Source organism: Vulpes vulpes, chromosome 2 (assembly GCF_048418805.1).
Source record: "Vulpes vulpes isolate BD-2025 chromosome 2, VulVul3, whole genome shotgun sequence".
In the NCBI taxonomy this organism is placed as follows: domain Eukaryota; kingdom Metazoa; phylum Chordata; class Mammalia; order Carnivora; family Canidae; genus Vulpes; species Vulpes vulpes.
The window spans coordinates 89,001,757-89,028,218 of NC_132781.1; the positions used below are offsets into that span (position 1 = coordinate 89,001,757).

At 39.5% G+C, this 26,462-nt stretch overlaps 1 protein-coding gene across 46 annotated transcripts in view; it reads left to right on the forward strand.

Annotated features, from left to right (window-relative positions):
- Positions 1-26,462, forward strand: part of PARD3 (par-3 family cell polarity regulator) — a 646,585-nt gene that overhangs the window by 85,174 nt on the left and 534,949 nt on the right. Inside the window, exon 1 of one of the 46 annotated variants that reach the window (XM_072749233.1) lies at positions 16,301-16,379. The exons of the other annotated variants lie outside the window; for them this stretch is intronic. The gene's annotated coding sequence lies outside the window, so the exon portion shown is untranslated. Of the gene's footprint in view, positions 1-16,300; positions 16,380-26,462 lie in introns of those variants that run through there. 46 annotated transcript variants of the gene reach the window in all.

Below are 26,462 nucleotides of genomic sequence, written 5' to 3' on the forward strand. Positions count from 1 at the left end.
GCCTTTCCTTCCCCTGTCCCTCAGTGTAAGTGCTGGGCCACCTGTGGGAACCAGCACAATGCCAACACTCACTATTTAACTTGTTTACACCAAACTCTCCCTCTCCTGCCCCTTGTGCACTGGTGGAACAGTCTCACTTGACTCAGACTCACTTGCCTCAGTCCTACTGCAGTGGGACCTCTCTCCCAGAAGACTGGCCCAAACCCCAGCTCATGCTGCATCTCCCCATGCAACGGTTTTACAGTCTCAGTTTGGCAACAGTGGCAACAGGTCTCATTTCACAAGTAGACCAGAGCACAACTAGTTAAAATGTGCCACATTCAGGCCAGGGACCAAATACTGCCCACAATAGGTAAAGAGATCTGCAGAGGACTGGCTTGAAGGATAAGGCAGCCAGAACAAAACAGCAGGGCACATGCAGCATACTTTGGAGATACTCTCAGAAGTTCCAGGCACTGAGGAACAGTGGACACTACACAGCAGAACATTATTAGACCTCATCTTCATAAGACCATTACCCTCAAAATGTAGCTGACTTTCCTAGAAAAGGTTTTTCCAGAGAAACAGGCACAGAGATGTAGACAAAATGAGAAGACAGAGAAATTTATACTAAATGAAAGAATAGGAAAAGGCCCTGGCCAGAGATCTAAGCAAAACAGATAAAAGGAATATGTCTGATGTAGTATTTAAAGCACTGATCATGAGAATACTCACTGCATTTGAGATCAAAGTAGAAGACATGAGTGAGATCCTTAACACAGGGATAAGGAATAACAAAGCAGAGCTAAAGGGCTCAATAAATGAAATGAGAAACACACTTGATGGAATGAACAGCATGATGGAAAAAGGAGAGGAACAAATTAATGACCTAAAAGACAGAGTATTGGAAAGTAATCAAGCTGAGCAAGAGAGAAGAAAATATGCAAAACAGGAATAGACTTAGGGAATTCAATGACTCCATCAAACATTAGAACATTTATATTATAGGAGTCCAAGAAGAAGAGAGAAAAAGAGGTAGAGAATTTGAGGAAATAATAGCTGAAAACTTCTCTAAATATGGGAAAGGAAACAGGTATCTAACTCCAGGAGGCACAAAGAACCCCCAACAAAATCAACAAAAGCAGATCCACGCTACAATATTATAATTAAATTGGCAAAATAGAGTGATAAAATTAAAAGCAGCAAGACAAAAAGTAACATACAAAGGAAACCCCATATGGCCAGGAGGGAATTTTTCAGCAGAAATTTTGTAGGCCAAAAAGGAGTGGCATGATAAGTTCAAAGAATTGAAGGGGAAAAATCTACAGCCAAGAATTCTCTAACCAACAAGGAAAGCTGTCATTTGGGATAGAAGGAGAGAAAATGTTTGCTGGGTAAACAAAAACTAAAGGAGTTCATTACCATAAACTAGCCCTGCAAGAAATATTAACGGGGACTCTGAGTGGGAAGGGAGAAATCAAAAGTGACAGTATGAAGGTAGAGAACAGAAAATCAATGAAAATGAATATTTCTGTAAAAAATCAGTCAAGGAACTTAAAAAATAAAATGATGTAAAATGAGACAACATATAGGGGTCCCTGGGTGGCGCAGCGGTTTGGCGCCTGCCTTTGGCCCAGGGCGCGATCCTGGAGACTCGGGATTGAATCCCACATCAGGCTCCTGGTGCATGGAGCCTGCTTCTCCCTCCGCCTGTGTCTCTGCCTCTCTCTCTCTCTCTGTGACTATCATAAATAAATAAATAAAAAATAAAATAAAATAAAAACTTAAAAAAAAAATGAGACAACATATACCTAAGATGTGGGGAGGAGAGGAGTAAAGATTGGGTTCAAACTTAAACAATTACCAACTTAATATGGACTGCTGTATGCAGAGGAGGTTATATATAAACCTAGTGGTAACCATATATTCAACACCAGTAATAGATATGAAAGAATAAAGAGAAAGAAACACAAATACATCACTAGAGAAAATGAAAACACAATGGTCCCGAACCTTTGGGACACAGGAAAAGTGGTTCTAAGAGGAAAGTTTATAGCAATATAAGCATACCTCAAGAAGCAAGAAAAATCTGAAAACAACCTAACATTACACCTAAATAAAACCTAAAACCAGCAGATGGAAGGAAGTAATAAAGATTAGAGCAGAAAGAAATGATATAGAAACTAATAAAAGCAATAGAATGGATCAATGAAACCAAGATCCAATCTTTGAAAAAAATCAGTAAAATTGATGCTAAACCTCTAGCCAGACTTAGCAAGAAAAAAAAAAAAAAAGAAATGACTCAAAATCACAAATCAGAAAGAAATAGCAACCAACACCATAGAAATATGAAGTTATAACGAATATTATGAAAAACTATATACCAATAAATTGGATAACCTGGAAGAAATGTGTAAATTCCTAGAAACATATAAACCATCAAAACCGAAACAGGAAGAAGTAGAAGGTATGAACAGATTGATACCCAGCAAAGACATAAACTCTGAACAAATAAAAGTCTAGGATCAGATTGCTTCATAGGCAAAATCTAACAAACTTTTAAAGGAGAGTTCATACCTATTTTTCTCAAACTATTCCAAGAAATAGAAGAAGAAGGAAAACTTCCAAATTCATCCTATGAGACCAGCATTACCCTAATACCAAAACCAGGTAAAGACACCACTAGAAAAGAGAAGTATAGGCCAATATCTCTAATGAATGTAGACACAAAATTCCTCAAATAAGTGCTAGCAAACTGAATCCAACAGAACATTAAAAAAATCATTCGCCATGATCAAGTGTGCTTTATTCCTAGGTTGCAAGGATGGTCAGTATTCACAAATCAATAAGGAGATACATCAATAAGAGAAAGGATAAGAACCATATGACTATTACAGTAGATGTAGAAAAAGCATTTGACAGTGTACAACATCCATTCACGATAAAATCCTAAAAAAAAAAAAAAACAGGTTTAGAGGGAACATGCCTCAACATAATAAAGGCCATATATGAAAAACTCTCAGCTAACATCATCCTTAATAGGGGAAAAAACAAAGCTTTGCCGTAAGGTCAGGGACAGTAAAGGATGTCCACTCATCACTTTAATTTGGCATTGTACTGGAAGTCCTACTAGGACTCTCAACTCTCAATAAAAGACAACTCTCAACTCTACAACTCTCAATAAAAAGAGTTAAAAGGAATCCAAATTGGTAAAGAAGTAAAACTTACACAATTTGCAGATATCATGGTGCTATATATAGAAAACGTAAAAGAGGGATCCCTGGGTGGCGCAGCGGCTTAGCGCCTGCCTTTGGCCCAGGGCGCGATCCTGGAGACCCGGGATCGAATCCCATGTCAGGCTCCCAGGGCATGGAGCCTGCTTCTCCCTCTGCCAGTGTCTCTGCCTCTCTCTCTCTCTGTGTGTGGCTATCATGAATAAATAAAAATTAAAAAAAAAAAAAGAAAACGTAAAAGACTTCAAAAAACTGCTAGAATTGGTAAATGAATTCAGTAAAGTCATAGGATATGAAATCATTGCACAGAAGTTGGTTGCATTTCTATACACTAATAATGAAGCAGCAGAAAGAGAAATTAAGAAAATGGTCCCATTTACAGTTACACAGAAACCCATAAGATACTTAGGAATAACTTAATTTAAAGTAGTAAAAGACCTGTACTCTGAAAACTATAAAACACTGATAAAAGAAATTGAAGAAGACACAAATAAGTGAAATGACATTCCGTGCTTATGGATTGGAAGAACAAATATTTTGAAAATGTCTCTATTATCTAAAGCAATCTACAGATTTAACAATCTCTATCAAAACAGCGACAGCATTTTTCACAGAGCTAGTCCTAAAATTTGTATGGAATCACAAAAGACCCCAAATAGCCAAAGCAGTCTTGAAAAAGAAAAAAAAGAAGAAAAAGAAAAAGAAAAACAAAGCTGGAAGCATCACAATTCCAACTTCAAGTTATAGTACAGAGCTGTGGTAATCAAAACAGTGTGGTACTGGCATACAAATAGATAGATGAGTGGAAGAGAATAGAAAATCAGAAATAAACCCATAGCTATATGGTAAAATAATCTTTGACAAAGTAGAGAAGAATATCTAATGGGAATAGACAGTCTCCTTAAATGATGTTGGGAAAACTGGACAGCAACATGGAGAGAATGAAATTGAACCATTTTTTAACACCATACACAAAAATGAATTCACAAAATAGAGTGAAGGCCTAGAGGTGAGACCTGAAGCTATAAAAATTCTAGAAGAGAATACAGGCAGTAATTTCTTTGATACGGGCCATAGCAACTTTTTTTCTAGATATGTGTCCTGAGTCAGGGGAAATAAAAGCAAAAATTAACTATTGAGACTAGATCAGAATAAAAAGGTTCTGCACAGTGAATGAAACAGTCAACAAAACTAAAAGGCAACCTGTGGAATGGCAGAAGATATTTGCAAATGACATATCCAATAATGGGTTAGTATCCAAAATATATGGAGAACTACAAGTCAACACCCAAAAAACAATCTGAGTAGAAAATGGTCAAAAGACATCAATAAGAAGCCAGATGGCCAACAGACATATGAAGAGATGTCCATCATCACTGACCTTCAGGGAAGTACAAATCAGTCACCTGATTCGTACAATGAGGTATCATGTCACCTGTCAGAATAGCTAAAATCAGCAATACAAGAAATAACAGTTTTGGGGAGGATCTGGAGAAAAAGGAACCCTTATGCACTGTTGATGGGAATGAAAACTGGTGTGGCCACTTTGGAAAACAGTACGGAGGTCCCTCAAAAACTGCAAAATAGAACTACCCTCCAATTCAGTAATTGAGCTTCTGGATATTTACCCAAAGAATGCAGAAACACTAATTTAAAGAGATAAATGCACTCCTATGTTTATAGCAGCATTACTTACAGTAGTGAAATTATGGAAATAGTCCAAGTGTCCATCAATTGTTGGATAAAGATGTGGTCTGTATACACAATGGAATATTCCTCAACTGTAAAAAAGGAATGAAATCTTAGCATTTGCAAGGACAAAGATGGAACTAGAAAGTATACTGTTCACCAAAATAAGTCAGAGAAAGACAAAGACCATTCATACGTAGAATTTAAGAAATAAATGAGCAAAGGAAAAAGAAGACAAATCAAGAAACAGACTCTTAACCATAGAGAACAGACAGATGGTTACTAGAAGGGAGAGTGTGGGAGATAGGGGAGTACACTTGCCATGACGAGCACCAGGTATCGTGGTGGAATAACTGTATGGAATTGTTCAGTTACTATATTGTACACCTGAAACTAATATAACAATGTATATTAAAAAGTGGAGAGGCACCTTTAGGTGCATATTTTCCATTCTTTTATTCTTTTTTTATTTTATTTTCCATTCTTTTAATACTTATCTTGTTAGGTTATGTTTCAGGATTGAAGATCATTTTGCCACTTTGATTTCTGAAGTGCTCTATGCCACTACCATCTGCGGAAATACTTAAGATTGAGGTTTAGTTGGCTGCTCATGTGAAAACATTCAGAAATGACACTTGTTCATTGTCAGAGTCTTTTAGAAATTTTATTTGTTGTGTCTTAATGCACAGGTTTCCTAAAGTGTATTTGTATTTACTTAAAGTATTACATGATTTTATTATTTGAGGGCTGAAGTTTTTCTAAAAAATTGTTTTATTAATTATGATAAATTCTGGGCAACCCTGGTGGCTCAGCGGTTTAGTGCCGCCTGCAGCCCAGGGTGTGATCCTGGAGACCCTAGATCTAGTCCCAAGTCAGGCTCCCTTGCGTGAAGCCTGCTTCTCCCTCTGCCTGTGTCTCTGCCTCTCTCTCTCCTCTCTGTGTATTCTCATGAATAAATAAATCTTTAAAAAAATTATGATAAATTCTTAACTAGACCAAGGATAATGGAGAATGAAGGGCTTTTGTTCTGCTTTGCTCACTTACAGATCCATCACACACACACTACTAAGCTTCAAAACATTTAGATTCTAATAAAATAGCCTGAATAAACTTGGTCTTTGGTCTGTAATCCATTGCAAGGGTCTTGTGTTGTCTCAGTGTTAGATGTTAGGCGCCCACGGGCTGTGCCCATAAATGGTGGTTAGAGGGTGTGAAGGGAATGGATGCAGTGGCATTTGCGTGGGGGTGGTGGGTTGAATACTTTCGTTATGCACCACAGGGAAACTCACTTTTAATTCTCTAACAAGAGAGTGTTTAATACAGGGCCGGAAGAATTTTATTCTGGCAACAATGTGTAGGATCTGGAATGGAGAAAGGAGAGAGCAGGGACAGACAGAAAACCTAAAATGTTTCAGAGTGCCTATAAATCATCGTGTTTAGAAAGTTGGATAGTTACTGATTGAAAAAACAAATCCAGCAGTCTCATTGCAGTGGTCAGATTTGCTTCAGTTAAAATGAATTTCATCCTCTTTATAAAGTACGGGATGGTAGTTCTTTGTGCTTTCAGGGTTGAGCCATCTGGGAGGGTAGACCTGCTTGGGGTCCTGTATGGCTTACTCTGCCTGCGGAGAGTCTGCTTTGGACAGCAGACAGATGCCGTTCATCGTAAACAGTCTGAGCAAATGGGAAGATGCCACATAAAACATCAGAGCGGGCAACTTTTCCCAAGACCTGGAGTTTCTGGGTAGGAGTGAGCTCACACCCTTGCATGCCCAGAGCAGCTGCTCCTTAGATGTGGTTTTTGCTCTTGACTCTGCAGGAACCCACCCACCCTGCCCCTTTCATTTACTCTCTCATTTCCCGTAGGCATGTGAGCTTGGGACTTGTGCACCCAAGCATTTAAAACTTCTTGGAATGATGGAATAGCCCACCACACTGTGTGAAGTGGGAATGGATGGTCTGGTTTGTGTGGGCTCAAGGGACAGTATAATGTGGAGGGCGGGGGGGGGGGGGGCAAGGTCTTGTACTACCCCTTTATTATTAGATGGGGAAGTGGCCAGAGCTTTTAATTGCCTGAGCTCACACAGCTAGTTACTGGCAAAGCAGGGAATAGAGTTGATTCCACGTCTACAGAAACTAATGGGCAGCTGCCAGCCATGGAAGCCTCGGAGACACTGTGAGGTTGTAGAAGCCTCTCTTAGGTCTGTGCTCAGGGAGGAGGGTGTAAAGACATAATGCTGGCCTTTCCTATACATATAAGAGAGAAGAGCTTTTGTTTTAGGAAACCACTAACTCTTGAGTATGAAACTCCTATAGCTCCTGAGAGCTATAGGAAGTTTTAGGAAGTTAAACTGCATCTAGCTCAGAGGCATTTGGCTGTTGATGGATATAGTTAGGCAGAAATCCATCAGATGCAAATTGATTACCTATATTGACCCTTAAACCTGGGAAGAACTTTGACTAAATTTTTGTCTAGAGAAATTCATACTCACATACTGCATTTAGCTGCTGCATGGCTGAGAACAAAGGTTTTTTTTTTTTTTTTTTTTTTAAACCTCAAGCATACTCAAGATAGTAGGTAGAATCAGCATGTTAAGCAAATTATACTTTAGGTATACTGGAGAATTTACCTATTTACAATGTAACTTGATATTGAGTTATAATCCTGGTGTGAAGTGGTGATGTTCCTAATGCTGGTTGCACATTAGTATCGCTTTGGTTTCTAAATTGGTTGTTCTGGGTTAGAGTGGATGGGTGGTACCTAGTTAATAAAGCTGCTCAGGTGTTTCTGATGAATCAGGATTGAGAATCACTTGTATTTAGTGCCATTCCCTTTTGAGACAGATTGACACTAGATATTTGTGTTCCTAAAAGAGTAGATTTTATAGTGTGTAATACTAGCCTACATGGTTGAGGAAGAGACTTTTTTTTTTTTTTTAAATTCTGGCTAATAATAATAGTAAACTAATACTGAGCAGTAACTAAATAAATGTCTTGAGCTGTTTTAATTTCGTTAAGGGCTATGACTCATTTAATCCTTTTATTTCCACTATGAGTTGGGTGCTCTTGTTACTCAGATCTTGGATGAGGAAACTGAGGCAGAGAGAGGTGTTAAGTAATTTGTTCCAGTGAGGTCCAGGTCCTTCTTAGCTTCTGAGCTCTATTGTGTTGAATGGACTCATGTTTCCTTCATATTTATGATTAACAAGCCATAGAGCTCAAGAAATTGATTATTTATTTATTTACTTATTTAAAGATTTTATTTATTCATGAGAGAGACAGAGAGAGAGGCAGAGACACACACAGGCAGAAGAAGAAGCAGGCTCCATGCAAGGAGCCCGATGCGGGACCTGATCCTGGGACCTCCAGGATCATGACCTAGGCCGAAGGCAGATGCTTAACCGCACTGAGCCACCCAGGTGTCCCGAAAATATGGAGATTCTTGATCCAACATCCAAAATCCAGTATCTCATCAGTGTTATAGATAACCTGGAGTCCTGAAGAAATCATTTCCACAAGGTAAAGGAGATAGAGCGACACTGCATTTATCTGAAGATGACAGTATTCCTCATAGGAGAGGACCTCATCTCCCGTGCGCACATTGAAAACAGTGAAGACTGGTTACTGGGCGTGGATCCTGCTTAAACTGCTGGACCTTATCGGCCTGACGCATAGAGCAGTAGAGAATTCCTCTCATACATTTTATAGCAGAATGCTCCAGTTCTTGGTTCTTCCCATGTCATCATCAGTGGGCCTGTATGCAAGAGCCAAACCCAGGCCCCAGACTGTCACGGATTTTTGCCTTCTGATCATCTCTGCATGTTTTAGTGGGAAAGAGACCTGTGATGTTGACTTGACAATTCTGTAATAATGATCCAATTTATCCCACAGAGTTTCATTATCAGGTCTTGGAAGATTAATACTTTTAAGAGGTTCATAAACTGAGCCTGAGCGCTTGGCGTGGGCTCTTTGCTCCAACACCGGCCAGTTCACTTCAGCCATGAGCTCGAGAAGTAGATTTTATTTTTATTTTATTTTTTAAAGATTTTATTTATTCATGAGAGACAGAGAGAGAGTGGCAGAGACATAGGCAGAGGGAGAAGCAGGCTCCATGCAGGGACCCTGATGTGGGCCTTGATCCTGGATTATGCCCTGAGCCAAATGCAGATGCTCAACCGCTAAACCAACCAGGCATCCCAAGAAGTGAATTTTATTTTTTAAAGATTTTATTTATTTTTTTATTCGAGAGAGAGAGAGAGAGAGAGAGAGAGAGAGAGAGAGGCAGAGACACAGGCAGAGGGAGAAGCAGGCTCCCTGCAGGGAGCCCAACTTGGGACTTGATCCCGGGTCTCCAGGATCAGGCCCTAGGCTGAAGGCAGTGCTAAACCGCTGAGCCACCCCGGCTGCTGCTCAAGAAGTGGATTTTAAAGGTGTTGGCATTTCTACAGCTTGGACATTTGCTTTGCAGCTGGTCTTTGTCCCTTGGACTATGAGTAGACTGTGTGATGTGTAGTTCACGTGTGCTGCCACTGGTCATACAGTGAGGCTGATTTATCCCCAGGGCTCTCCCCAACTCTTAATCACCCACCTTTTGGTATTCTGTTTCCAGGATCAATAGCATAGCATGGCAGTAAAGAGGAAAAAAATGTCTCAGGCCTGGTCAGTTTTCTGATTTATTGCCAATTTAATATTTTTACTAGTATGTCCTGTGGTCCTATGTACTATACTTACTGTGGTGATAATCAAATTATTTTAAATAATTTATTGAGGTCAGGAACAGGACAGTTTACTATTTATAATTTTTTACTAGTAAACTTAGAAATTTGCTAACAAATAGAATTATTTTACTAGCAAATTTAGGTATGTTTGAGGTTTTGGAAAAAACTAGTTGTAAAGGAGAAATGAGGGATGCCTGGGTAGCTCAGCAGTTAAGTGTCCACCTTCAAGCTCAGGGTGTGATCCCAGAGTCCCAGCATCAAGTCCCACATTGGGCTCCCTGAATGGAGCCTGCTTCTCCCTCTGCCTATGTCTCTGCCTCTCTCCCTGTGTCTCTCATGAATAAATAAATAAAATATTTTTAAAAAAATAAAGGAGAAACGAAGAGAAATAAACAATAGTACTGTGCCCACCCTTATAAGAGAGAGGATGCTCATACAGACTTTTAAAAATGGGCATGATTTGGGGGCATGGCTCATGGATGACTGGATGGCTCATGTGGTTAAACCTCCGACTCAGGTCATAATCTCAAGGTCATGGTATCAAGCCCCACTTTGGGTTCCACATTGGGTTTGGAGCCTGCTTAAGATTCTCTCTCCCTCTCCTTCTGCCCCCCCCCCCCCCAAACAAAATAAATAAAAATGGGCATGATTTGGAAGGCCATTTTAATTGCATGGAGAAAGCTATAGATCACCATGCAGCTTTCAGTTGCACCACATTGTGTTTTTCCCATTCCAAAATGTTTTATATAGAGAAATATTTTAAGCAGTGTAGGATTAGTTCTGCAGCATTCTCACTGTTTATTTTCTCATGAACACGAGTTTATTCTAATTTCTCATTAAACTGTCCCCACGCTGTGAAGTTTCAATTAAGATTTTTGCCTTGATGGGATGAACTGTTTCTGTCCATGGAGAATAGGGAAACTTTATGCTCATAGAGTGCTCTCTGCTGGTGGCTTTGGTTTTAATAGTAGTTACACACTCATCACCATGTAAGTACAGAAGTGGGACACACGAACTTGAGAGTCAAAAGAGATTTAAAGATTTAAAGCCTGGCTCCCAGCTGGGTGCCCCTCTGCCGTGGGGCAGAGAATGTAAGACAGCCCCTGTGGAAAAGGCTGGCTCCCGTCCTTGGTCCTGCATTCTTGCTGACTTGCCAAGCCCAGGGGCCTTCAGTGCCTCTGCTGCATCACTGTAATCAATACTTGAGCATATTTTAAAACACAGGGTACTAGGATAATGCAAAATTTATGAAGTGGTTGGGTTTTTTCCTCATAAGCAGGGAACTGGCTGTGGAAAAGAGGGAGTTTAAAAGTTTTCTGACATAATAAAGCTGAGATTTATTACTATGATCTGATAAATACCTGATACATTTTGTTTTTTAAAAGCTTGTTTGAAATATACAGTAATCTAAGCTGAAAGGAGTTTATCATCTTATCTTTGACAAAACACTGGCTTTAAAATGTGGGGAGTCGTTAAGGTACAATGTTCCTTTAAGGAGAAGCCTATCCCTACCCCCAGAATAGGCACAATGACTTTGCTGGAATGTGTGCATGCACGCCTGCATATGTTTCAGATATAATTGATTACTTTTCATCTTAAGGTTTTAATGGATACATGTGAATCAAGGGCATTCCTTCCCTTCCTGGAGTCAATTTGGCAAATGGGAATATTACCACACTGATCCTGAGCTTTGTAAATACAATTCTGTGTTTTGGAAGGGGGTTTTAAAAATGCTTTGCTCTATCTCAAATACAGAGGCAAACAATGTGAAGCTATATGAAGTCAAAAGTTTTTGAGACTGAGGCCTTAAACATTGTTGAGAGCTTAGGCAAGAGACTCATGTAGTAAGTGTGCACAGGAAGTGTGAGGCTCACTGTGTCCCTATGTAAGAAGGGAGGTAGAGTGACCACAGGGGGCACCATGTTATTATTATTTTTTTAAAAAAGATTGTATTTATTTATTCATGAGAGACACGTGTGTGTGTGTGTGTGTGTGTGTGTGTGTGCGCGCGCGCGCGCGCAGAGACACAGGCAGAGGGAGAAGCAGGCTCCATGCAGGGAGCCCGACATAGGACTCGATCCCAGGTCTCCAGGATCAGGCCCTGGGCTGAAGGCGGCACTAAACTTGAGCCACTCGGGCTGCCCCACCATGTTAAATATCAAGTCTAGGGACACCTGGGTGACTCACTGGTTGAGCGTCTGCCTTCTGCTCGAGGCATGATCTTGGGGTCCTGAGATCCAGTGTGCATTGGGCTCCCTGCGGGGAGTCTGCTTCTCCCTCTGCCTGTGTCTCTGCCTCTCTCTGTGTCTCTCATGAATAAATTAATAAAATCTTACAAAAAAAAAAAATCAAGTCTAGGTTATCCTGGTCCTACTTGAGATGAAGAGCCAGGCCTTTTCTTCAGCCCTTACTTGTCATAGCACTTCCATGGATGTTTCCTGTGATTGTAGCTTATGGTGACTCTGTGTGAAAGCACCAAGCCAGTTTACTATTAAGACAGGGAGTTGGAAAAAAAAAAAAAAAAAAAAAAAAAAAGACAGGGAGTAGGTAAACTAATTTGTTTTCTGGGTAGGTGATGTCCAGTGAGAAGTGCAAGGGTGGATGACAGAATGGTGGTGGCTGAGATCTTACTATTACTATTTAGAAAATAATAAAGCTGATGTTTTTCTAGTGTTAGAATATACATATTTGCAATTTAACATGTGCTTAATTGAAAGTATAACCCAAATAGACATTTTTTTCATATAACTCAGATTAGCAGTGATACTTCTTTATTAATATCTTCTATCTGATACCGAATCATCCTACTTAGGAGTTCTCTCACTCTCTTCTTTAGTTTGATCCTACCTAACTGGTGAAAGCTTGGAATCTGACAACTTTGGAAGATTCCAGTCTGCAGTTACTGTGATTTGAAATGTGGAACAGTGATGCCTTGCTCCCCTAGCGTCTGAGGGTTGATGCTATCCCCACCCCCCGTCACTGTGCCATCACTGTGGGCATTGGCACTCACCGGGATTGGGCCCCCTCTTTCATCTCCTAGGTCCAGCTGGAGTGTTCCTGGAGGTGTCTGACCTCTGTGGTGGGGGTGGGGGAAGAGGCTCAGCCTCCTTCACTGTCCTCACACTCCCCCACCTGCAGGTGTGCTGTGCCGCTGAAGCATTTCTGCGCTACTAACCTCTACTATTTTTCTTCTTTTCATGTAGTTTACTTTGTACTCTGTTCTTCCCACATTTGTTTGAGCCTTTTCAGAGCCAACATGGAGATACAGGAAAGAAATAATTTAATTTGAAGATGAGAATTCTGTTGCTTTTACAATACAATCACCTTAACTCTGGAATTGACTTCTTGTGGTTGGCCTTGGCCTTTGTAAAGAGTGATATGTTGCTTAAGATTCATATACAACTATATGTACATCATATACTGTATACAACCAAGTTGATTCTGCTTCAGTATCATAGTCAAGTAAACTTTTTCGAGGATTCGTAGACTATTCAGTATAGATTTAGAATAAACTAATCACCTATCTCAAGATATTTATATTGCGTTTCTGGTATTAGGCTGTGTGCAAAGTTTTATCAAATGTCCTCTAATCAGTCTGAAAGGTGCGTTTCTGGTATTAGGCTGTGTGCAAAGTTTTATCAAATGTCCTCTAATCAGTCTGAAAAGTGTTTTCTTGTACTTCAAAGGCAAGTTATTTAAATTACAATGGATTTTGCTTTACTAAATAATTTGAAATATTTCTGTAACTTCAATAGTGTATACTTGTATATCTGTAAGTTTTATTTCAGGTGAGTTGAGAAGAATTCTTGACACAGTATGAAATGGTATTATCTCCAAGACAATTTTTTTTCAAAGTTAGAAAAAAACTCCACAGTGTCAATAATTCACACTATATTTATTTGTTTGAAGGAGAAATTGTTTTCTTTTTTCTTTTTTTAAAAAAAGATGTTATTTATTTTTTCATGAGAGACAGAGAGACAGAAAGAGAGAGAGAGAGGCATTGACACAGGCAGAGGGAGAAGCAGGCTCCATGCAGGGAGCCTGACGTGGAACTCCATCCTGGGTCTCCAGTATCACACCCTGGGCTGAAGGTGGCGCTAAACCGCTGAGCCATCTGGGCTGCCCGAGAAATTGTTTTCTAACACACCTTGCACTATGAACTGAAATTTTGGTGCTAGCACTTGTTTGCATGTCCATGCAAGATTGAGATAAGCTTTTGCAGCAATGTCAAATGACTACAGGACAGACCCATATAAGAATGAAACCGGAGGCTTTGAATTAAATACTCAGACCATCTGAGTTTTGTTTTTCTCTTGGCGTCATAAACTTTCAGTAAATATGGGCGCTGGTATTATATTTCACATCTGTGGGTGTGCTAAATGTATGCTAATTGAGTCATGTATGTAATATTCATTACTCAGCTGTGATGTGAAAATTGAAAGTCTTGAATTTGACATTAAGTTCTTGGTCCAAATCTTAGATTGGCCTGAAATGTCTTAGTGGTGAGAAGATAAAAAGGGCCTGATTACTATGTGACATTGGGCAGGGCTAACTAAAAAGGTGGGTGGTTTCTCTTGTGCTCATATGAACACATTGATGGCTTCAGCTGTCAAACAAGTTTTATGTTTTTCTTGTCTGGTCTTGTTGACCTGCTATTTATTTTAGTCTTATGATAAACAGGAAGAGCTGTTCTAATACTCAGAGGGAATGTTTTAAGGAACTGTTAAACAAATGTGAGGAATGAGAGTTTCATCCAGAAAGGATTTAAGTTCAAAAAAAAAAAAAAAAAAAAAAGGCCAGAGGGGAAGAATGTAAGATCACAAAATCTTTAAAATTTTAGAATTAAAAAATTCTATTTGGGGTCTTTCGAAATGGTTTTTTTCTATTCAGATCTCAAATTGTAGGTTCACATTTCCTGCTTCTGTTGGTGATATATTACCTTGTTTTAATAGTTGTTTAGTACATGACACTTGAGATGACATCAAGTTTGGGGCTCAAGTGAGCAATTTCTATGCAGGTCTGAAAAGCTTAGCCCTGGTAGGGATCTTGTGTGGCCAGCTTGGCCCAACATTTCACGGTCCTGGGGTAAAGGAAAAAGTAAAAGACATGTGTTGAACATTGATCATGTCCAGGCCTCGTCCCCCATTATTCAAACATGCCATGTATGTTTTGGCCTTCCCACCTTTGTCCTAAGATTTACCCTGATTGAAACGAAATAATTCCTTCATGGAGGGTTCTTTGTCTTCAGTGTTTTCTGAATTTTTGTAATTCCTGTACCACTTGGTTGGCATTTAATTTTGATAATTAGATATTGTTAGTGAGCTTTCCACATACCTATGGCTTGCCTCCCCAAATTAATATTAAAGTCTTGGCGAAGAGGGCCCATTATCACAGACTTGGCTGTACCCTCTTGATTCCAAAACACAACCACTTTCAGACTGAGTGTTAAGTTCTTAATTGACCCATAGTATGTATCATGCCATCCTGTTATCGCCAGTTGTTCAAGTATGTGCTAAGTGTGGAAATGTTTTCAGCCATTAGGAGCCTGCACATGGATACTCTTCCATATCCTCGCCTAGTCCTGGTGGCAGCACTCTTCAGCAGTCTGGATGGGCTCCTGGCTTTGCTTCCTGCAGCCCACTTTCTGTGTCTGGGTGGTGCAGTTGTGGTTCCAATGCCATCAGCAGACTCTCTGCTTTGGGAAGCCGTTCCAGGTGGATGGGATCTGTAGAGCTTATTGCTCTGCTACTGCAGGGGCACATGCTTATAAGCATATGTTTGATGGAGAATGCTAGGTAGGGAAAGTTAGGTAAGTCTTAATTTTATGAGTTGTTTTCAAGATCAGGTTATGGTGGTCATGGGAGTGGTTATCTTATTTCCACTAAGGGAAGGAAAACTGCCCTGAGTGTGTTCAGTTTTCTTAATATAGCATCATAGACCAGTTAAGCCATATGTACTTAACTGGTGACCTCAGGGATAATTTGTCCCTCATTTTTATACACAAGGCCTGAGGTGTCCACAAGGAGGAAATGACTTGTGCAATGAAGGCCACTTAGCCTGTAGAGCCATTTTTGGCTCTACATTTTATTGCCCTTTTTTGTGGCCACTGACAGGCAGAATATGTGCCCACTAGATTTCTTTGTTATCAAACCCTGGTTTTTTGTTGTGGCTACTCTATCTGTGTACCTTTAAAGCTTCACAAACTAGCTTTGTTTCTGTTTTGTTGTCCTCCCCACCTTGGTCTGATAAGCTTATACTTACAGCTCTTATTGTTTGAGGTAGTCCATTTCACACTTTAATTACTACTTGTGTAATTATGTTTTGCCTGTATTTCCATGGAGCTAATTTGTTTCTTTGCTTCCATGAAGGTTTTTTAAATCAGAAACTCTACTGTTAAGTATGCTACAGAGTAGTGATCAAACAGATTAACAGTATGACATTCCGCCTTATCTGTAGGGGACAAGATCCAAGACCTCCAAAAGGTGCCTGAAACCTCAGGGCAGTACTGAACCCTTTGTATACTTAACTAGGTTTTTCATCTACATGCATACCCATGATAAAGTTTCATTTATAAGTTAGGCACAGTAAGAGTTAAAAGCAATAACTAATAATAAAATAGAACAATTATAACCATATACTGTAATAAAAAATTATGTGAATGTGGTCTCTCTCTCTTTCTCAGAATATCTTACTGTACTGTCCTCACCTTTCCTGTGATGACATGAGATGGTAAAATGCCTATGTGATGAGATGAAGTGAGGTGAGTGATATAGGCATTGTGATGTAGCGTTAGGCTAATTCTAACCTGACAGTATGTCAGGAGGAGGATCATCTGCTTTTGGATTGTGGTTGATGGCGGGTATCTGAAACTATGGAAAAGGAAACCATAGGGGACTACTGTATTCGTGCTTGCTGTTTTCTCTTTTAGTGCTTGAATTGTGCTACTTAATTTTTTTTTCTTAGATGGTATGTATCAGATGTACTATAATTTTTTATTTTTTTATTTTTTTTATTTTTTTTTAAGTTTTTATTTATGATAGTCACACACAGAGAGAGAGAGAGAGAGAGAGAGGCAGAGACATAGGCAGAGGGAGAAGCAGGCTCCATGCACCGGGAGCCTGATGTGGGATTCGATCCCGGGTCTCCAGGATCGGGCCCTGGGCCAAAGGCAGGCGCCAAACCGCTGCGCCACCCAGGGATCCCTGTACTATAATTTTTTAAAAGGAATAAACTGAAGGCACAGGTACCTAAATTTCAAATACCTCGTAAGGGAAAATATTATAAACTATAAAAGGACAGAGAACTAACCATGTATTAAAGTAAATTAGGAAGTCATATGGCATTATTAATATAATCTCCTTTATGTATATTCCATGAGGTATCTTGGAGTCCTTATTTAGAAAACTCCATTTCAGATGTGTTTGAAATTGATCAGATGGGCCATCTTGAGTCTTTAGGGATTTCCAGGGAAGACTAAGTGCCAACATATTTTCAAATATATACGTTAGTAAAGGACTGCAGCTGGGTCTTTGACTTGAGATAACTAGTAATGTGTATCAGTGAATGTTCTGGAGTGTGAGGGTTGTGTTCAAGAGAGTCCCTATTGTTTTGTATCTCTAGTCCCTAGAGATTCTAGGAGGGTAGGGGATTTACTTCTGTAACCCTGTACCTAGTTCAGTGCCTGCATATAATAGATGCTCCATAAATATTTGAATGAGTCCACAGGTTCAGTACAGTGATAAATTATAAAACATGCACATCTTCAAGATGTTATTATGCGTGCTGTTGAGAGATAAGGCAAAGGATAAAGTGGAATTGAAGACTGACATTGCAAAGAGATATTAGCCAGGATTTGAAATTTGAGTAAGGTTTTCACAAGTGAGGAGATATAGGTATGGCTTTCCAAGATAGGACAAACAAGCTATATAACAAGTTTGAACCACTAGGAGATCCCCATGGGCTGACTAGCTTATATCTTGGGATTTGAGAGTGAGTGAGTGTGTGTGTGTGTGTGTGTGTGAATGTGTGTGAATACCCTTTGTCTGTCTTGCTCCTTTCCCTGCTGAGAGCTGACACACACCTTCCTTGCCTTCAGAGATGTCCATGGTAATAAGACTCAGAAGCTATTACAACAAGGAAGAAATCCATCTATATGGTTTTCACAGGAACAGTATATATGTGTGCATGGTAATCATTTTTTAAATTATTTTTAAAAGATATTTATTTATTTATTTATTCATAGAGACAGAGAGACAGAGGCAGAGACACAGGCAGAGGGAGAAGCAGGCTCCATGCAGGGACTCCATCCAGGGTCTCCAGGATCACGCCCCGGGCTGTAGGCGGTGCTAAACCGCTGCACCACCGGGGCTGCCCCACGGTAATAATTTTTAAGGTGAAGTAACATCTGTCTGATTTAAGAAGTGTGGGTGAAAGCATTGAACCCATAAATTTATGAGCTAAACATGATATGTAATAATATGTAGTAGAAATTCAAAGTATTTCAGCCCCCACGCTGCCCCAGTTCCAAATCACAAATTTTGAGTTCTCAGACTTTGGTGTGCATTTGGATCACCTGGAAGGCTAGTTAAAATACAGGTTGCTGGGCCCCACCTTGAGAGACTTTGATTCAGTTGGCCCAGGAGGAGTCTGCGCATTAGCATTTCTGACTAGGTACCAGTGATAATGCTGAAATGTTCTACTCTGAGAACCAGAGCTTTAAATGATGGATGAGATTAGAACATGTGCTATAATATTAAGGTGAGTGGTTTTTCGAACTTTAACAGTCAAAACCTTTTTATTAAAAGAAATATGTTATTACGTACCTCTCCATTATACAAAATATAAGGAGATTGGGAAGAGGGACTACAATCAGAAGACAGCTACTCTGATGCCCTTGTTTGAAAAGAATCCATGTGGGTTTGAGAAAGGCTAGGACATGAATCAGGAGACCTGGCTGGAGTCCTGCCCAGCGGCGTTTATTCATTGTGACCTCTTTTCAGCAACTTAGGCCTTTGGTTTCATGCTGTTACTTTCTTTTTTGATCGACATATTAAATGAAGCCAGTCACTCTTCAAGGAAGGCATTGGGTTTGTGGTTTGCCCTGTGTTATGTGTGGAGGTGAGGTGGTGGGATGTGTGTTGGGTGTGGTTTGGGATGGAAAAGTGAGAAGCAGAGGAGTGCATTTGCTATTAAATATTAGATACCCCCTTATTGTGATAGAGGTTCCTCTTTTATTGTTGAACATCAGCTATGTTCTCAGACCATCTGTGTTGTTATTAAGAAGGCAACAGAAAAGTCTGTTTAATGTCAACACTATTACAACAAAATTGAAAATGGGTCCTATGATTTGAATTTATACTAAAAGATACACATTTTTGAAATGGAGCTGAATAAAGTAGGTAAATTCAAAACTATATATATCACTTCTGTTTTGAAATACCAAAGATTCATTTTTAAAAAAGGACTATAGGGTGTGTTTTAAAAAATATCTTATTTTGGGTTTAAGTAAATTAGATACCAAGGGAATCTAGACTGTGATCTAATTTCTGTTCATCATGCTCTTCTGTTGACTTCAAAAATGAAATGTTTTTTGTTTGTTGTATCATTAGCTGACTTCATTTGTCTTGGCCACCTCATTATCCTCTGGCTAATAGGATTGATGGATGCTACACTTCAGGCTGTGTGCTGTGCCTGTTATTTTCAGAAATTTTTCAAACTGTTTCTCTCTAGTCTTTTTGTTTCCTAATATTATGGATGTACATAGTAAGAGAGTAGTGCTAGGATTTTTAGGAAAAGACTGGTGCCTACTCTGTGAGAGGTGGCCTTTTCCAACTCTTGCACTTGATTCTTTCGATATTACCTCCACATTTCTGTATAAACTTCTTATATTGCTTTGTTGTTGTCATCATGTTTTGACTTAGCATGGAAGATTTAACCCAGTTTCACTGGTCCATATGTGCTTTCCCCCATTTTCTTGCAGCCGCTCCTTGGGTTTCTGTTTCTGTCTGGAGAGACAGGTTTCTCTTTCTCTCTGTCTCTCTGTCTTTCTCTCTCACACACACACACATGAATGCACACACATACTTTTTAGAATTCCTTCCCTCAAAAGAAATTATGAATTTGATTAAATATTTGATGTTCACATTATTTTCATTATTAAAAGCTGCTCAAAAAAAAAAAAAAATAAAAGCTGCTCAGATCTGAACTGTGTATGATAGATACATTGGTGACATTTTTTTTTACAAGTGGTGTTTTCCCTGGAATGAATAATACTTTTTCCTTTGTTTGGTCTTCTGTGAATTTACAACCAATTCTACTCCAGGCTGACCAGTAGTTAAAGTAACATCTTGGTGGGGGTGTTTTATTACAGGCGATACTCTTTCAGCTTTATCTTAAAAACATCTCATTTGGAGCTTCTGGCCTGTGCCCATGTGGACTGGACAGCTTCCAACCTGGTGCCCAGCTGACATCCTGGATCAACCCCTCATCATCCTGGGGCTTCTCCTCTGTGTGACATTCCCTATTTTTGTATGCTATGCCATCCTCATTCATGATTTATTTCCTGGGAGCACATCTTCCAGTGTTTTCCGTAAGAAAGGTGTGGAGACAGTAATTTTTGGAGAAATAGCATTTCTAGAAATATTTTTCCTCTACCTTTGCACTTTATTGATGGTGATTGGGTGAGGTATAGTATTCTTGGTTGGGGATCATTTCTCTTAGGAATTTTGAAGACAGTGTTCCATTGTCATCTGGATTACAGTGTTGCTCTTGAGAAGGCCAAACTCATTCTGATTCCTTACCCATTCATTATAGTACCTGTATTTTACTTTCTGGAGTTTTGGTTTGGTTTATCTTCTGCTTGTCTTCTCCGTTCTGTGGTTCTGATGTGCCTTGGCATATGCCCTTGTGTTGGGTTCTCTATCGGCCTTTTTAATATGGAAATTATTGTCATTATGGGGAACTAACTTGAAATGTTTTTTTTGTTTTTATTTTTCCTGTTCTCTTTTTCTAGAACTTCTGTTATTCAGCAGCTTGACTTACTAGTCTTCTATTTTATTACATACTTCATCTTTTTTTCCTTTACTTTCTGGGGAGATTTCTTCAATTCCTTTCTACTCTTCTAATTTTTCACTTGAAGTGTTTTTAACTTTTTTTTTTTTTTTTAAACTTCTAAGAGCATTTTGTTTGGCTTTCCTCTCTGTTTTTTTTTCCTTTCCTCTTTCCCTCTCCCTTTCAACCTCCTTTGCCATCAGGATGTACCATCACCTGAAATTCTCCTGTGTATCAGTGATGGATTTGTATTATTATTATTTTTTTTACAACTGTCTTCTCTCTTATACAGCCATGTTTTTCTTTTTTTCTTTCTTTCTTTTTTTTTTTTTTAAAGATTTTATTTCTTTATGAGAGACGAGAGAGGGAGAGAGAGAGAGAGAGAGAGCCAGAGATACAGGCAGAGGGGGAGAAGCAGGCTCCATGCAGTGAGCCTGATGTGGGTCTTGATGCCGGGTCTTCAGGATCAGGCCCTGGGCTGAGGCAGCACTAAACTGCTGAGCCACCCGGGCTGCTCAAGTGTGTTTTCTATTTGTTTTTGCTTTTTATCCATCCTTGGGGCTTTCCTCAGGATCCAGTCCTTGCTCATTGGCTAAATATAATAGACCATTGAGTCCAGGCAAAGGCCCAGAAACATGAGCTGCACAGGAGGGCCACCTGGCTGTCTAAATTCCTCTGGCCTTTGCTCTTCAGGTGGTCAGATGCCCAGGGAGAGATCTTCCAGCCTCTTGTCCAGGTGGCCTATATACCCAGTGGCCAGTATTCTGGGAACAAGTGGAAGCAGAGAGCTGGATTTCTCAGCATTCAGTGTGTAAATGTTCACTCATCTCTCCCCCATCTTTAAATACCTTTGTGGTTGCTCTGCCTCAATTCCCCACTTCTGATCCTCAGTCATACCCCCCAGGATGCTACTGGGGCGGTCATGGTACTGTTTGGAGTCAGGACAGAAACCTGGGCTTTGCTGCTTAAAGAAACTTTCAGCCGATCCTGCTGTTTTTCCTACCATGTTCATTCCTGTCTTCTGAGGTACTTGGTTTCCCCCGTTCCAGAGCAGCTGAAGAGGTCACATTGTTGCCTGGTTCCCCACACAGTCAGCTTGGGGTTCACTTTCTTGGGTTTGCTCCATGTGATATCATTAGTCTGGCTTCCCAGCCTCTAGCAGTTTCTCTCTGTTGTCTTGGTTTTGGTGGGGATATACCGTGATAAATATGCCTCTACTGCAGTTTCAGTGAGCTCTCAGGAAGGAGGCAGAGTACATGTGGGTCTCCCTGACAGGGTGTTTGTCATATGGTGAGTTTTGTGTTCATAGTTTAATGAATAAACCCTGCCACTCCTCCCTGCCTGCTCATACCTGTCCTTCAGCTCAGAGTGATCTCCGTGTTCTTCCTTCCTCCAGCCTGCTTATTATAAACCCTTCCTGAATCTTTCCAAGCAAAAGTAATCTTACCTTCCTCTGAACTCAAAGCATTTTTATGTCTGCCTTTCTTATGATGCATGGTCAGCCTCTTTTGACTTTTTGTTTAAGTCTTATCTGATAAATTTTAATTTCTCACAGAGGGCAATGAGTGTTGTTTGCTCTCACCCAGTGTTTTCAAATAGTAATTAATTTTCAAATTAATGTGAATTCAGTCATCCTTTTATAGGCTTATATTTACATATATATTTTCATTTGAAAATTTGGCAGGACGTAGACCATTGCTACATGCATGGTCATTGCAAGAGTAGGGTACCACTGTTTCTAATTGCAGATACTTTCCTTGAAACTTGCATGGGTGTGAAATAGACAGGGGGTGTGTATTTCACAGGTCCCAACTCACAGAATTTCATTGCTTTGTTGCATAATGTGATGATGCTGTCTGTAGAGCTGGAGAGCTTTCCTTATGGAGCCATCTTTCATTAGGTTTTTCCCTCTACTGTTTGCTCTTACTGTGTACTGGAATAGACTGGGCTATAGCATTGCAGCTTGCATTTTATCAAATTACACATCTGTGCTTTTATTCTCAGTTGGTCTTAGAAATAAATGTTCCCTCCACCTCTTTCCCCTCCGGCCTTAAGCCAGGTTCCAGCCCCTGTTCTTAGTGAGAGCAGTGTTTCTTCCTGTGATTTTTGTCCCCAGATTTCTTCTTTGTGGCTGGCTCTTGGGGACCCTTGTGTGGCTGGGATGTTTGCTTCTTGGTAGCCCTCTCTTCACTCACTTGATACAAACTTCATTCCTTGTTTCTTGCTCATGTGTAATGGATTTTTGGTTGTCATAATGTAGAATTATTGCTTAGTGTTTAAATCTTTGGTTATTTTAAATGCATTAACCCTAAGTGAGACAGATTCTTGCTTTTTTAAATTGAGTGTTATATTTGTTTTTTAACCTAATGACATGTATGCTTATAGTAGGATTAGTGTTTCTTGGTATTTTTAGAAGTGTCTTATCACAACTTTTTGTTCAATTACATTTTTAAGTTTCTATAGCTGGGACAACAATGACTTCTGCGATTAATATTTCAAACATTTTAGTGTAAACTACCAAAATAGGATCAACAAATACACTCTTTTTAAGAAAATTTTCCCTTATGGATTCTTCATTATTCCGTTGAAAACACAGCAAATCCTCTGTTTATTGATAGAGAATTGTGTTTATGGAAGCTGTCAGTTAAAATCTCCTAAGAGATTACTGTTCTAAGGAGTTGTATTTCTCACTGGCAAAAATATCCTTCCTGGATTTTATACCCTTGTGGGAAGAGGTCATTTTTATGTGCTCTGCTTAGATCTGATTTTTTTTTTTTTTATAGTGTAGTATGCTCTGTTGGATTAGTGCTGGTTTCCTTCTCAGTTTTTCCTCTCCAGATAGTTACTATTCAGCACATATTATGGAGTGGCATTTAATAAGTGCTGGCCAGATAAATGTTTTGACATGGTGTTGTCATGGCTACTTGACATAGCTGACCATTGAATCAGGACCTTTCTGGAGGCAGGAGACAAGAACTGAATCTCAGAATTAGACAAGACTTTGATCAGCTAGTTGAAAGATTATAAGCCAGACTTAAAGAGTTTTTGAATTGGAGGAGAGTGACAAGAGGTATAACATTCCGCTGATAGACCATGGACAATGGGTCTTGGGAATGGACCATTATATTAAGCGACATGGAGACTGTCAGTAACCTTGATGGATGGTTTTGGGATTGTTGTGGGGAGGAAACTTCATTGGAACAGGATTATGAGAGAAGAAGAATCTGAAACAACAAATCTTTAAAGCATTTTGCTTGCCATAAAGAGAATCAGAGAGTTGGTCAAGTGGCTAAAGGGTAAAGTAGGGTCCATAGAAGGTTTTGTACTATTTTAGTATGTGGAAAATACAATATCAACAGCTTTTATAAAGGTTCAACATTTACATCTGAGTACTACTTTCTGGACTACTGTGGTTTTTAGAAACATTAACAGGCTGGAGATGGATTTCTAACCTGTCTTCTAAGCTGAGCTTTCTGGTCAGGAAAAGCTCTTGGAGAAGACGATGACTGAGGTGCGTCGTGATCGATGAGGGGTTAGCCTGAATGGTAAGGTAAGGTTGTTTCTGCGGGTAGTGGAGGAGAGGATGGCTAGTTATGCAGGACTTAATGCAGGCTGTGAAAGGGGAACTAACTGGTGGAGAAAGGTTGGAACACAGCAGGTTCTGAAAGAGAAGTCAAGAGGGTGAGAAAATTGTTAGGAGGGAATTTATTTCAAAGGTTATGATATGATAGATATGATAGAAAGGCTATGAAAGAAATATGATATGATAGAAAGGCTGTAGGTTATGATCTCATATGGAGAGAGTGGGGAGTATTGGGAAGTGAGAGGTCAGTCTGCTTTATTGTGTATTAAAAGTGTTTTAGAAATGAAAGTTGATGTTTTAGGTGATTAGGCCATCCGACAGATTTCTTGAGGGGAAGTGTAGGGCAGGATGGCTCTGTTCTAAGGGGCCAGGGAATGATGATTAGGATTTGCCTCCAGGATATTAATTATTTCTGATTTCTCTTGGTGGGTTAATGCCATTTGGTAATGAAGAGTAGGAGAATGGTTTATTTGGGGACTCTGTTCTTTGATAGCTCAAAAATGTAGAAATGACAAATTCTGGAGCACTGTTGGACTCGTAGCAGCAGGTTTCCTAAGGACTCCCTAGACAACATTGTAATCCAAGAATCATGTAGACTCAGACTGAAGAAAGAAGTGTGTGTGTGTGGTATGTTGTGTGTTTTCCATAGTCTGTGTTCTGGATGAACACGCAATTTGAATACTGACTCATTTTTTTAAGGATTGATTGATTGATTGATTGATTTATGACACACAGAGAGAGGCAGAGACCTAGGCAGAGGGAGAAGCAGGCTCCCAGTGGGAAGCCTGATGTGGGAATCAATCCCAGGATCATGACCTGAGCCAAAGGCAGACGCTCAACCACTGAACCACTCAGGTGCCCGCTGGCTCTCCTTTAAAAGAAGTCTAGATAAATGAGGGTGTGGAGTAACTATAGGCTATTTGCATTAGTAGTTTTTATGGTAATGTTTAATAATCTTGAGAATTAGGATTTGAGCTGCTTTCTATGCTGGTGAAAAAGTGACAAGATTGGTGATTCAGCATTTTTACTAAGTGTTCTGTTTCGGTGATTCTCAGGTGTTAGAGATTCTCTTAGAGGGCTTCTTATGGCTCTGGACTCTGTGGCCTCAAGGTGTGAGTTGGGAGATGTAGGGTAGGGTTCAAGCATCTGTAGTCTAAAATCACTTGTCTTTTCTCTTCTCTGCCAATCTTTGCCTTAAGAAAGAGCCATACCAGATGTTGCTGTTCAGATGAGAAAAGTGGAGTGTTAACTTGAATTGAACTTTTTATTAGTAATTCTGTGTTGTGGATAATTCAGTAGCTAATGGTAAAAGATATAGCTTAGTATATTTTTACTTGAGTGTGCAAATGAGAATGATTATAAAAATTTAAAATGACTATGTTCTCTTCAAATAATTTTAAAGCATGGTTTTATATTATAGTTTGTGTGGATATGTATGTATGAATACATATATGTGTTTGTATATGTGTGTGTATACATATGTGTGTGTGCACACACCCCCTCTGAAGAAATTTACAAAATTTATTTTTTTATTTTTAATTTTTATTATTATTATTTTTTTAATTTTCATTCATTTATGATAGTCACACACAGAGAGAGAGAGAGAGGCAGAGACATAGGCAGAGGGAGAAACAGGCTCCATGCACCGGGAGCCCGACGTGGGATTCGATCCTGGGGCAAAGGCAGGCGCTAAACCACTGCGCCACCCAGGGATCCTGAAATTTACAAAACTTAAAATGGAATCCTTTGTCTTCTTTCTCTCCTCAGTCCCACTCTTCGGATATAACCACTGCATATTTCCGAGTGTATTTTTGGGGACATTTTTATATGTACATGTACAACTGTATGTAAGTTTGTCTTTACAAAAATACTCAAAGCACACACATTATTCTGAGCTTGCTTTTGTTCACTTATGGTTTTGTCAACCTTCCTTTGTGTCGTATACTTAGACCTGTTTGTAGAGCTTACTTTGTGCCATTGGTGTTTTTTTTCCCCCAGATAGGCTGTGACATGAGTTTTTCAGACATGCAACATATGTTGCTTGCTTATTAGAATATCTGTATGGATTGGACTGAGAGGATTAATATTTCATATTGGACAATGAGAAACCCAGAATACTTTAATAAACCAGTGTTTCTTAAGCAATGACTTGTGCTGGTTTCTATAGTTTCTGTCCTAGCAGCATATCAGCAGCTACGCCAAAGGAGAGAG